General features: G+C 39.9%; 1 protein-coding gene across 14 annotated transcripts in view; it reads left to right on the forward strand.

The window, feature by feature from the left end:
* The window catches only part of LRRC4C (leucine rich repeat containing 4C), a 741,859-nt gene that overhangs the window by 218,198 nt on the left and 509,796 nt on the right, over positions 1 to 13,865 (forward strand). For all 14 annotated transcript variants that reach the window (XR_010831629.1, XM_066997157.1, XM_066997151.1 and 11 more), the window contains one exon: positions 8,221 to 9,766. The gene's annotated coding sequence lies outside the window, so the exon portion shown is untranslated. The remainder of the gene's footprint in view (positions 1 to 8,220; positions 9,767 to 13,865) is intronic.

Consider the following 13,865-nt stretch of genomic DNA (forward strand, 5'->3'; position numbering starts at 1 on the left):
AAATCTTGTTACAAAGTGTAAGAATGCTAGAAAAATTCAGTGGGTTAGCTGTAATGCTGTCCTTAGCAAATCAAAGTATTTTTACTGTAATTTTCACTTTCTGAAGTTTCTGAATTAATTTTCTTGAAACATTTAGCCTGAAGGAGGTACTTGACAGCAAATGTGTAATCCAAAAATGCTTTACAGGGTTGTCTATGAATCACAATTTTGATCATTTGCAGCTTTAGAATTATCACACAGGTTTTGTACTTTATGATCTATTTTTTTAACCTTAAATTCATTTTAACAATTTTTAGTCAAGACTTCTCTATCATGTAAAATAATGTTCAGCTCCGTATTAGATGTTAGTCTATTGTTATTTTGTTTTTATGGTGTGTATATATCTGCCTCGAAGACCTGTGTGTTATCTGGCAGTATTCTGTTTCCATCTGATAGGCCCAAATCAAGTTTAAGAAGGCTTTCTCTTCTTACTGGTGAATTACTCAAGGCAGCTTAGCAAAAACTGTTTCTCCCACACAAATTACTTGCAGTTCATGTTAAATTGTGAGTAGTTTGTATTTATTTGTACTTGGGCCACCGTCCTTTAACAAATTGCCACTAGTAATAACTGGGGAACCATTGAACCCCAGTGAATCTTACAGTTGCTACAACTTGTTTGTGATGAGCACTCCGTGGAGTAGTGTGCTATGGGAGGAGGTGATTTTTAGTTGGATTATTTTTAGTTACTTTAAAGAAAGATGTATTCGTCAAGTTATTGAAGGTGCTTACTTCCTCTCATGTACGGTAACTTCTGCAATCTACTTGTTCATTGTCTCTTGCTTAATCCTTTAGCCTTCTGTTTATGTGATACTGAAATGTGGATTTTGGGGGTTTCATTTTAGTTACAGGTTTTCAAACTCAGTGTGCTTTCTTCCTTCCTTGTTTCTCTCTCTGATTTCTATCCTATCCTACCGCTCCAATCAAAATTATCTGGTGTGTTTTGTGCTCCTTCAAAGATAATGTTACTTTTCTTTCTCAGAATCTATAGAAAAGTTTTTCAGTAATAGCTTCTTCCTTCCTACCCCTGCTGTTTCCTTTGTGTCTTTCACCCATGTCAGAAAGAACAAGTTCACCACAATGGCAGCTGATAGAGGTAGCTCATATCCAATTTCTTCAGTTTTCATTACATGTCCAAAATATATTTGGTGAACCTCTCAAGGTTCTCATAACTGTGCTTTCAGTAATTGCAGTAGACTCTAGGGCACACAAGTGATTGAGGTGGAAATGGGATATGAGTCTGTGTATTGATCACAGTACAGGGAAACCTTTATCCCTGGATCAACCAGGCCAAGTAGGTACAGACCAAAAACTGTCAAGCAGCGGAAGATGATGTTCCTGCTCTGAGACTGGCAAAGAACAGAGGTAGCATCATGAAGAATAGGCAATTAGCTTCTTAAATATCTATCTATCTATCTATATTCTCAGTTAAACCTTAAAGAAATACTCTTTTCTGTTGGCACCACCAGGAAATAGACCTCTCAGTCTTTAGAGGGAGCTTGTCTATTAGTGAGGTAATGTCTGTGGTGGGATACTTTCTGTAAGGTGAATGGTTGCAGATTAACCCCTGTTAACAATCTGCTAGCACGAAATATAAGCCCATGCATTATACCTAGGTCTGAGCTGGTCATGTGAGCATTCATTGGGCATTGGAGGATCGGGTCTCCTCTCAGAGGTAGGTGCCTAAAATGGAACAAATGAATAATGCTCTGAAGTATTGACTCTTCTTAACTGTGAAAAGAATCTGAAAGGACAAGCTCGTATGTAGATGTGTATACTCAAAATAGAAAGGAGTGCTGTCTTTGAGGATAAATAAATGCTATTTCTTCTGTTACTAAGAAGAAAGATGCATCTGTACGTATCTTAATGTTGTCAAAATAACTGTTACTAAAACGTACTCAGAAGTGCTGCACTGGTTTGGACTCTGTGTGTGTGCATGAAACTGCCTTAACTTCAAGTCCAAACTGATCTGCTTTTCTTTTTAGTATTATCATCTGTAGGCTTAAAATTTAGCATAAGAAAAGCTAATCTTTTCCTGTCTGTTGCCCATGGTGATATGTAGGTGTTAGTAAGAACAGTAAAGGAAATTCTTGTACAGTAAATGCTTCATTGCACGTGAGGGACTCTGCTATAAGGACTGACAAAAAAAAAAAAAGTTTAACAGAAAATAAGTTGTCAAAGACTGTAATAAAGGCTATCAGCATATCCATTTTTTTGAGATAATAAAACTCAGCAGTGGATCTTTACATCATTAACTTTTTCAGAGCTTAAAATATCTCAGATACAGTCTTCCATGATAAGTGATGGAGGCACTATTGCTCAGATGAGACTGTAAGCTGGTAAATGTACATTAGAGAGCAGTAACTGAGAAATGAACTTGGTGAGAGATGGACATGAATAGAACTCCGAATTTCATGAGGTAACTGCAAAGGTAAAAATCTAATTACTTGCTCAAGCAAAACATGTAACTAGATTTTCTTCTTTAGATTTTCCCTGTTAATGTGACAACTTTCTTCTCCATGGAGCGCACTAATCCTCAAAGTCTTGTGAGTGCAGTTGTGTACAAGGTTCAATTCATTTCTTTCTCAGAGAGGTTTAGCCGCCTGTTTTTATGCTATAAAGTAGGTTTTATATCTCTTAGGATCTATTCGGATACTACATTTCAACAACATTTTGATATATGAAGGATCAGGTTTGCTATCACAGAGCTTGGACTATAGGTAAAACTCAAAAAGCCTCAGGTCTTTTTGTTCTTGTGAAACCTGATTTTTTTTTTTAAATTGGTGATTCTTGTCTTGATTCTCTATCAAAAAAAATGAACAGAAAATGGTCAAAACAGGTGATTCCCCACTGTATTTTGTGTTGGTGTGGCCTCACCTTGGATATTGTGTGCAGTTGTGGGCTCTACGACATAAAAAGGCAGTTAAGGTCCTTGAAAGCATCCAGAGGAGGGCAACAAAGCTGGTAGAAGGGCTGGAGGCATGTGCTATGAGGAGAGCATGGGGACACTTGGGCGGTCTGGTCTGGAGCAGAGGAGGCTGTGAGCAACCTTGTTGCTATCTGCAGCCTTCTGAGAGGGAGGCCCTGGCCTCTGCTTCCTGAGAACTGATGGCAGGATGCAAGGAACATCACAAAGCTGCACAAGGGGAGGTTCAGACTGGACGTTGGGAAAAACGTCTTTATCTTGAGGGTGGTCGGACACCGGAACAGGCTTCCTGGCGAGGTGATTGATGCCCAGTGCAGCTGGACAATGCCCTCGGTAGCATGCTGTACTTTTTGGTTAGCCCAGAAGAGATCAGGCAGTTTGGACTTAACAATATTTGTAGGTCCCCTCCAACTGAACTGTTCTATGGTATATGTATGTTTTTGCATGCAAGCATACCTTAATGAATGGTGTGTCCGCTTGGGACTTTGTAGGTATTGTAAAACATGTTTCCAAAATATTCTACAGTCATAAATATAAGAAGACATTTTGACTTCTCTCGATCATCTTGGTAGTCAACAGTGTTCAGAAAAAAACACAAAGGACACCGTTTTGTTAAAATAAAGCTAACTTTCCTGTCATTCTGATATTTATCTTCCTTTACCAGCACCTATGTGTCACTGGGTCTAGGTGGCTTGCTGAGTTCCTATGTGTGCAAGTGAGACTTAAAAGGAAACCAGGAATTGGGGCTGGAAGGAAAACAGCAGTCTCTCAAGAGCTGGAATATTGATGAAACTATCCCACTAGGATGATCTTAATTGCAGTCAGTAAAACCTGAGTCAGTGTAAATAATAAAACTCTGCTGATGGGCATTAGTGGTACAGAGAGGATAGCAATTGTTTCTGGAGAAATAAAGCATTTAGGACTCAAAATATTGTTTTGAGATGTATATTGTAGTCACAGCTTCCATTTTTTGTTTTACTAATTTTTTTTTTACTGTAATGTATGTTAACTTAAAGGTCATGAAGAGATTTATGACCAACTAAAAATTGAATTAAAAATCTACTTGCTGCTTAGAAAAGAAAGATCTGGGGAACAGAAATGTAACAGTGAAATACCCTGATTTTTCTTGCAATCAGTGCTTCTTCAGTATAGGCTAAATCAATCCAAAGTATTTAGCTCCAGCTTAGTAACCATCTCGTTTCTTAAACAGTGATGCGGTACTAAAGCTTGGATGTATCCTTCAACAACCCAGCTGTTTTTAGTAAGTGCTCAATGGTGTGAGAGTGAAATCCAAACAAATGATTTGACTAACTTTGGTTTTAATGAGACATACCCCACCTTTTTGTTCTTGCAGCCCCTCTCTACAGAGGGGAGGAGAAATGAGGGTTGCCACAGGAAAATGCAAGCAATTGTAAGCCGAGGGCTCATATCAGCTCAAGCGGAGGGTCTGTGCATTGGAGTATTCTGCTCGCAGCAGTGGCTGCATGCTGATGCCTGTGAAAGAGGAAAGGCAGGGCAAACACAGGCCATGTCCCTACCCTTGAAGAATTTCTCCTGTCTGTTGAGAAGAGGGGTCAAAAATGTAATTTATTTTGTTGGCAGGGAGCAGCTACGTACATCTACCATATAATGGTGATGGTCTATATGCTTCTTAAGTAGCCTTTCTTTTTTAACACTTTCAAATAAGGCTTTAGACACCCACCCTTTTTTTTTCCTTGCCCTAAAGGGAAGAATGTAGGGAAATAGACAATTTTACCTTATGATTTCCAGAAAATTGGGGTTTCTGCCCAAGTTTGGTATAGGTGTTGTTAAATCTGTCTTCAGATAATAGCAGCCAAATAGCACAAAATCAAGGTAGCTGTGATTTGTATTTAGTGTGCCAGGATTAATCTGCAAACCAGGCTTGAGGCACTGAATTATAGTAAATTCGTAAGAAGAAAAATCGAACCCGATAGTAAGTATATCTCTAGAACTAAAAATATGGACAATGAAAATTGCTCAATTTGATCAAGAAGTTTTCTTTCTTTTTTTTTTTTTAAAAAAAAAGAGGGTTCCACTTTATGATGTAGCTAACTGTATTTTAGGGTGATGAATGCCTAGTGTGCGTTTCTACTCATAGGAGCTTGCTTACATTGCTCACTGGACTATGGCTGGGAGCTTAAGATATCAAGAACACAATGTGTTCGCTGTAGTTCTGTACTTCCTGGCAAAGAGAGGTTTAGAAGGAGATTATTATTACTGTTGTGCTTATTGTAACAGGAATAGATAGACCCTGACCCTATACTTTCTACAAAATGCTTAGCGCAGTAGAAATGTTTCATTTGTCTTGAATATAAATGCTGCAAACTTTTTAGGAGGAGTTCTCCAGTAATTTCCCCCCCCCCCCCCCCCCCCTCCAGATAATACATTCTCTTGCTTCTCTGCTTTTTCCTCGTGGCTTCATGTCTTTCACTGTGTCTCCTGAAAACCTTTGTGGTTTTGAGTAGGTTGTATAACTTCTGGGAGAACTGTTCACTGGAGAGCAGGTGTAGTGCTCCTAGTGCTGTGTGGTCCAGGTGCGGAGGTGCCTCAGTCACTGAGGCAGCAGGAGCTGGGTTTCCTTATGGAAGAGCTGCTGCTGCTCTCTGGGAGAAGCAGGAGAAGGCACCAGGGCTGTTCCTCAGTTCTACAGTTCATAGGCCAGCACAGGAATTTACACCACCTGTTGATGCTGGACTTAAGTTAGGACTGGTGGGGAAAGGAGTGTCTGAGAAACTGGTGTGTGTTTGCTTCTGATTATTGCCATTAGGGTGTTCATCTGGGTAGTGTTGTCAGCTGGAAGTAGTAACCCCTTACATTGTACCTGGTGACAAGCTTTGTCTGCCCATATGAACATGAATCATCACTTTCTATGGTCTTGCTAATATCTATCTTGGTTTGGAAACTGTAATATTAGATATGACTTGTCTTGATCAAGTCACTGAAAATTAAGAGGAAGAAACTGAGGTTGGGGTTACAAATTTCATATAGATTTAGTTACCTAAATCAAAATGGGCTAACAAAAAAGGTTTTGGTAGCGTTTTGCTTCAGCACTTTATTATTTTGTACTAGGTCAGTGCTTTCCTTGGTAAGGACTTTCAGCAATAAGAACTTGTGATTAACTTGTGCGGAATTTCAGACAACATTGGGATTGAGAGGTGTGAGACTGATGGGTCAGCAGGTACAGCTGAACTAGGCTGGGGCCAGATGGAGCGGGAGCTGAAGACGTTTGGGCAGGGGGTGGTGTATTTGCTTGGTTGGTATTATGCTTGTAAACCGTCTTTAAGCATCGTGTGGGAGTATAAACAAAGATGTCTGTAAGACTCCAGTAGTCTGTGGATTGATGAGCTGTTTTGTCCAAATTGTTAGATGTTCATAAACAAATGAAAAAAACAACCAACCTTTGGAAATGCAAGGGATGTTTATTCATTTTGATTAACGTGGAAGTCATTAGCGGGTGGTATAGTTGTAACACAGATGTAACTACAGATGAGGTAGGACAGAGGTCCTTGCCTCTACCTGTGGCATTATGGTGAGCAGTACTTGGAGGATACTGCTAACAGTAATGTACCCTCTGAATAGCACTTCATTTTTGTTTTTCCCCAGTTCCTTAACACGTAATCTGCAGAATGGAAATTAGAATGCAAGTCAGTTTAATTCTGTCTGCTGTTGTTCAGATCCCAGAGATTGTAAACATGAGATGTGTTAACTGGCTGAATTATTTCTGTAACTTAAGGAAAAAAAAAAAAAAGGCACTCAGAAGACTGACTGCACCTGGAAAAAACAACTTCAAGGAGGTGGGAAAGACTGCAGACAGGGAACTTTCCTCTAGACATGAGGTCTTTTCATAAGAAGCTTAGTTGACTAGTTAGAACTATAAATGTTACATCACTGCTAAAGCTAATATTCTGAAAGTAGCCAAAGCATTCATGCTGCTTTCTTAGCAGAAACTTCACATGTTCTGGGCGATGCTTTCTCAAAACAAAGTGCCAATGTGGTGCTATAAGTCTGTGGCATGCCTGTGGCATTTTGTATACTGCATGAGGTGGAGAAGATATGTGACAAGTGTTCAAATAAGTAGAGTAACTTCAATATGAAGGACAGGTGAATCTATTAGGGCTCCACACTGTAAAGAAAAAGTCCAGGCAGGGTATGAGAGAAGCCTATGAAGCTGTGAGTAGCGTACCCAAGGAAGTTGCTCCTGTCTATGACTTTGCAATTCCTCTTGGCATGGAAAATGGAGGGTCAGGTCAGTGTACTGGGGAAATAACACTATCTGCCTACTTTGATCACGTGTTTCTCTGTGATGGTGACTAACAGAGACAAAATTTTGGCTAGATGGGTCTTCAGTCCAAGCTCCTATCTGTTCACATTCCTGTGTGGATAGGCTCAGTTACATTTGTGATGAATGAGAATACTGTTTTCTTGGCTTATGGAGCTTAAATAGAAAGACAAGGTGTCATGCAGTGTTGGGAATAGGAGGAGACTTCTGAAGGAGAGAAGAAAAACAGCTGCAGCAAAAATGAAGAAAAAATACAATTTACTGTGTCTCTTGTTAGTTCTGTGGACTTCCAAATAAATAAATCATTTTAGATTTAAATTCTATTGCAGGTTAAGCTGAAACAATGCACAAAAGCCCAAGTGAGTAATGTGATTAGTGGAACAGTGCTGGTCTTCCATCTTCTGAAACACTTCCCTACAGTGCCCTATATTTCCCTTTCCAGATACCATGGTGATCCAGCCTTTTTGTGCCTCCTTTTTTTTTTTTTTTTTTTTTTTTAAGTTCACTGGCTTTCAAAACTGCAGTGTGTGCTTACCAGAAAGCTCTTATGTTGTGGTAACAGTGCCATATTAGATTGCAGTCCTCTATGCTAAAGTAACAGTAATACTGGCATGGTTGGTATATCCAAGCTTTCTTGCCAGTTAGCCTATGGATGGGCTGCCTAAATTTACACCAGGGCTGCCTAAATTTACACCAGCGCTTCCATCTCTGCTCATTTAAACAGTTTATTTGCTAGATTTTGCTGTGGTATCTCTTTTTGTGAAACAAAGCATCAAACTCATTTCATGTAGCTCATTGAATAGGGAGCTCTGTCAAGTATATTTGGTTACTCAGGCCCCTGAACTGAGCTGCAAGTTGATAAAGAATTATCGGTCCCACAGTAAGATATAACTTACTATGGTTTAAAAAAATAAAAAATAAACATGCTTCTGAAGAATGTCTTTTTTTTTTCTTTTAGGTTCCTGAAGGAGTGTGAAAGTGTCATTTGCTGCAAAAGGTTGGAATTGTGGATACCCTGCATCCTGAACCCGCTGCAGACGGTCTGGAGTACCTGCAGGAGAGCAAAGGCAGTAGAACTGCATTCGTACTTTGTGGGAGTGAATTACAGCGAGGACTTCTACCTGCCGCAGCTATACCCAGGTTAATATACCAGTGCACACCAACTGCTTAGGAATACGTGACAACTCTGTTCTGGGTGCTGGACTGAGAACACCAAACTCGTTTCATGAGTGAAAGCTTTCAGAAGAACAGTTCTCGGTAAAGGAGAGAATTTCAAACACCTTCATAAATGCAGCGTGGGATGTTTGTATCAGCCAACTTTCTAAATTTTCCTTTTCCTGCCAGAAATTTTCTTTTCTAAAAATATTTGACTTTGCTGTCTAATCTAGAGATGGATAATATAGTGCTGATTTTAAAAATCTGACTGGTGCAGGATATAAGAATGACTTCTAAAACAGTGCCTGAGTCGCTTTGGAACACATTTTATAACCAAATGCACTGTTCAGGGCATGGTGTGGTTTCTGCACAACCCCCTGCTTCCCCCCAGTTACCATTACTGCCTTCCTAATCTGCTAGAGCATTTAGTGCCCTCCTCTTATCCTAAGAAAAATACAATTGCTGGCTCTGATATTCATTAAGTGATAATCCAGATTAATTCAGACTTTGATGGAGAATCAGGTCCTATTTCAGCCACAAAGAAATTCACATTGCCCCACAGAAAATGCATGCGTGCACACACATGCACATATACACGCTCAGGCAGTATGTAGAATGCCTTAAAGAAACTGTAGCTAACCACCTTATTAGTATTCCTCCCTCCTCTGTGTTTCACTTGCAGCAACAGAGGGCTGAGCAAAATGCAGTAGAACAGGGACAGAGACAGAGCTGGCAATCATCTCAGTGCAGGCTGCTGAATGTAGGGGGTGGGGGGGATGCAGCAAAGCAAGATTAATAACCTTGCCATAATCCTGTGCACCCTGGAAGGAGATACCTCTGGTGACTGAGCTGTTCTTGTCTTGATTAATTGGACTGAGCGAATGAGTGGCTGGCAATCCACCTGGTTTGGAGGCGACCCCCTGGTTTTGCTGCTCTCTGAATCCTCTACCCATCTGGGAAGGTAACAGTGAGACGTACCATCTGCAGCACACACAGCAGCTATTGGAGGCTACTACTGACAGTTTGCACTACAGTTTTTTGGTGAGCAAGAAGCCAGGTATATTGTGCAGTAGGATATTTCTGTGCTCAAGCTACTGAATTTTTGCAATCTGGTCCTTCAGCAACCCCCTACGTGCCCTCTTCCAATTGCCTTTGAGTTCTGGGCTTACTTTTGGCATAGTCTCCTGGACGCATTTTGCTGGGGATGGAAGAGCAGTAAATGGAACCTCTGAAAACTAATTGTTTTGCTTCTGTGTGACTCGAGAGAGAGAAAAGCAAGAAGAATCGAGTGCAGCTAGAGGAATTTACATTTCTTTTGGAGAAGTTTGCAGAGGGACCATAAAAAAAAGGTAAATCCAGGGGTTTGCCTACCCCTTCTGTCTCCTAGCCTGATTGTGCTTGTTTGTTTGGGCTTGAAAAACAGATGAAACACAAGTAGCAGGTGGCATGTAGTGTGGTGTTTGTAAATTCTGTGCTTATGATTTGTATCCTCTTTTTGTTTTCTTATCCTTTTTCTTTTCCCTGCTGTTTGCACAGCAAAAATGCTTGCAGAATAATGATAGTAGTGCTGGAAAACATTACTTGAATAGCACTAGAAAGCTCCTTTCATTTCAAAGGTATTAGAATTTATTGGGAGGTTTTTTGTTATCATCAAACCAGCTTAAAATATTTGGAAAGGATCTAGAATAGGCAAGAAATAAAGCTCATGTAATGTGGTCAGTAGAAGTCTCCATATTTTCATAAATCTTGTCTAGCTTTTTCTCTGCATTTCAGTCAGCTCTGGAATGATGAATATATAAGTAAAATGCTGCTTCTGCTGCTGTTAGTGGAAGTAGAATGGCTACAGAATTTATGAAATATGTAGAGCTAAACAATAATAACTCATTCTGGAACAGAGTGCCAATCACAAATGAGTTTTTGTGGAGCCCTTAATTTTGGGGATGGAAGTGCCTACCAGGCATTAAGGCAGCCAGAGTGAATGTCTCACCCAGCAGGGTTCACGGCTCTCCAATATTTCTTGATCTTTCATTCATATGGCTGTGATGCTACTCAGTGTTTAAATCTGGCTCTTCTCCCCTGACTCCCCAGCATCCTGTTTCTGTGGGTACAGTATGACTGTTGCAGCCTTTTTTCCTGTCTTTTCATTATTTAATAGAAATAAAATAGCATTGCATTACAATAGAATCGGAGCTCTTGTAGTTGAGCTTTTTTTTATTGCTGCACTGATAGTACTTAGCATTCCCAAGGAGGTGAGAAAACCATCTGTAAATACATTTCAAAGATGCTTGGTTCTCCAAATGGAATTGTTAGGCACTCACTCCTTCTCAATTATATGAATATGAATGACTAATATTGAAGGATATGGTATCTATTTGAAAGACTGCTGCATAGCTGATTACTTTATGTAAAAATACATGGATTAAAATAGTTCTACTAAATCGGATGCTAGAGGGGCTTATATGTATACATGTGTAATGTATGTAAAGAAAAAGGGAGTTGCGTAAGATTTGTACAAGGACACATCAAATAGGATAAACCTTTAATTCATTTGGTACAAAAAAAGTGTAATGAGCCTTCTTGTAATAGATCCTGTGTTGCAAGGCTAAAAACTTAATGAAAAGGCTCTGCTTCAGAGTAATCAAATCACTTTACATTATTGCATCCTGTCAGTCAGTCCCTCTGCTTCCCATCAGTTTTGCATAATAGCTTTAAAGAGGGATTAAGGAAGAAAGAAAAACTGGTTATAGGTGTGTTTCCCCTCATTTTCTGGAAGTGATGCTCTGTATTGCACGTGTTTTTACTGTCTGATTATGACAAAGAAATCTCTTCCTGGGCAGCATGCAGTTTGCCAGTTTTCCCTCATCGTACTTTCTTCAAGCCCCATCACGTGTAGCACATGCATCTATTTTGCTAGGTAGTGAGCTATCTTTTAATGATGGGGAAGAGTCTCTGTGCTTTTTTTTTTTTGGGGGGGGGGAGAGGAAAGGAGGGGGAGGGGGGTGAAGCTCTTCAGAGCCTTGCTCCATTTTTAGAATTCAGGTATAAGGCAGGGTGTCAAAGCAGAGACATTAGATGAAGCAGGAGGGAAATGAAATGAAACAACTTTTATATTCTGGGGGCGAAGACAACACGTTTGCTCCACTAGTAATTCTGTGTGTTCTGGTGTGTTGGATGCGATTTAGTAGTGTTGTATGCCCGAAGTTAAGTGGGAAAGGTAGTCATCTGTATGCAGGAACAGAAAGGATGTCACTGCTCTCTTGATATGGTGTCCAGATGTCATTTTCATCTATGTCTTTGATCATCAAACCTTACAGAAGTGGGACTAGTGTGGATTTTTGTGGGTATAGTATTTACTATCTGCTTATACTGCAGACTAATGCAAATGGTTTTTATTGTACATATTAACATATTCACTGAAGAGGAAACCTAGTGCTTCTTCCCCCTTATAATATAACGTTATATCACATGATTAGTTCCGGTTTCTAATACCATTTATATTCTTATGGCAGTAATGGGAATGGATAATACTCAGTCCTGCCAGGTTTTAATGTGTGAACAGGCTTTAGCAGCAGTTGGGCTCTTCTTCTTTTTAACTGCACATTTAAAAAACAAAAAAAACAACCAACCAACCAAACAAACAAACAAAAAACAAACCAACTGTGGAAAGTCAAGTGTTTCACTTCAGTGTTTCATCTTGGTGACCCTTCCATTTTAATCCTGTTCAATAGCGTAATGCCCCAAACGCCTTCACTCTTCCCTAGCGTGGAGGATGTATTCTTCTGTGTATGGCTCGGATGCTTGTGTGAGCTCACTCCACTTCTTATTGTGTGTTCCAGCATCTTGCTGAAATATGAAAGGAAGGCCTGCAAAGCTGTTGTGATGAGCAGGAACATAGGTACAGAGACTCTTGAGCTTCATTATCTAAAAGTTGTTTTAAGAATAAGTAGATGATGAAAAAACCTGAAATTTCTTTTTTGTTTAGTTCCAGTTAGTTGAGCAGCTTCCTTTTCTCATTGCTAAAGTCAGCCAACCAGGCACTAAGCTTCTCCAGCACATGCTTCTGTGTTTCTGAGACCCGGGGTACTTTACACATGAATTCCTTCCTCCTTCTGAACAAGCTGGGCTGACAACTGGAAAGTCAGTCCTGGAGCTCTGCAGCAGCATACAGCAGGGGGAGGATGGGGGAGAGGAGATGTGACAGCAATCCCAGGACTAGAAGCAAAAGCACAATCTCAGTGGGATTGCAGAACATGTCGTTTTGATTGCTGACTCATCGTGTTGGTCTGCAATATTACCTTACACTAATGTGATGACATTGGGCCTGCCTTTGAAATACAGAACCAGAAAAGAGTAGTCTGTCAGTAAACAGACACTACTTATGAATTTGTACTTCTCTAACTGCAAGTGGTGTAATCAACAGGAAATTCCCTTGAGTAGTGTTCTTAAATCTCTTACTTCAAGAGTAACTGATAGTAAGTAAATTTTACTGCTTTTAGCTACTTTAGAAAATATGAAGCTACAAGTAATAACCTTTCAATTGACAAGTTAGTTGACTGCAGCCAAGCTGCTGTTTTTCCACACCGTTCTCCTTCCTGTTCATTTTCATTCAGTGTCAAAGGATAAGGTTAGAAATGAAAGAGGCTCAGAACACAAAAGCCAGTTCCTGGTCTGGCAAACAATTGTTAAATAAATTCAAATCTTAATCAGCTGATTAAAACCAATTAGGTTCCTATTTCCAATACTCCTGCGTGGAAACGTGAAAATTGTTTGGGAAATTCCTTAGATTCTTAGCTTTTCAAAAAGACAGTTAGTCAGATTGTTTAGGGAAGATAGTCTTTGTGGTGTTATCTGGACTTCCATAGACTGAGATAACTAGGAAGGCATCTTTTTAGTAGAATGAGTTCCTAATGTTTTTATGAAACAAATCCAAAAGATCATGTTTGGGGTAGGGTGTGTGTGTGTGACTTGGTGTAGCAGCACTCAGAAACAAGGAGAGTGTGGCATACCTACACAGGTGTCTGCCTCTAGAGGCTGTTGTTGTTCAGGCTGGTGCTTTGCAGAAATGTTGAGGTGTAAGAGCTTTTGCTGATCAACTTACCGGGGTTACGTATGGCAGAATACTACTGATTCTGGAGGTGAGTGGTGGGCAGAAAGCCCCCAGTTTCTGAAGGAATTTCTTAGAACGTATACTGTGCAGGCAGAAATGTAGCAAGGGATCTTGGTCTCTTGCCAGTGTGTATTGCAGAAACTTTTTGTACAGACAACAATTATTTTCTAATTTGCTGAATATTCTCAACTAGTCATCAGTGCTGTTTGTGCATTGCAAAGGCTTTTAGAGACATCAGTATAAAACAAAAGCATGCTTAAACCAGGACTCATGTACTCATAACTGCAAATACAACAGGCTTCTGTTGCTGTATTTTTGTTGTAGCTTTGAGCTTGTATTCT

This window comes from Anser cygnoides, chromosome 5, assembly GCF_040182565.1.
Source record: "Anser cygnoides isolate HZ-2024a breed goose chromosome 5, Taihu_goose_T2T_genome, whole genome shotgun sequence".
NCBI lineage: Eukaryota > Metazoa > Chordata > Aves > Anseriformes > Anatidae > Anser > Anser cygnoides.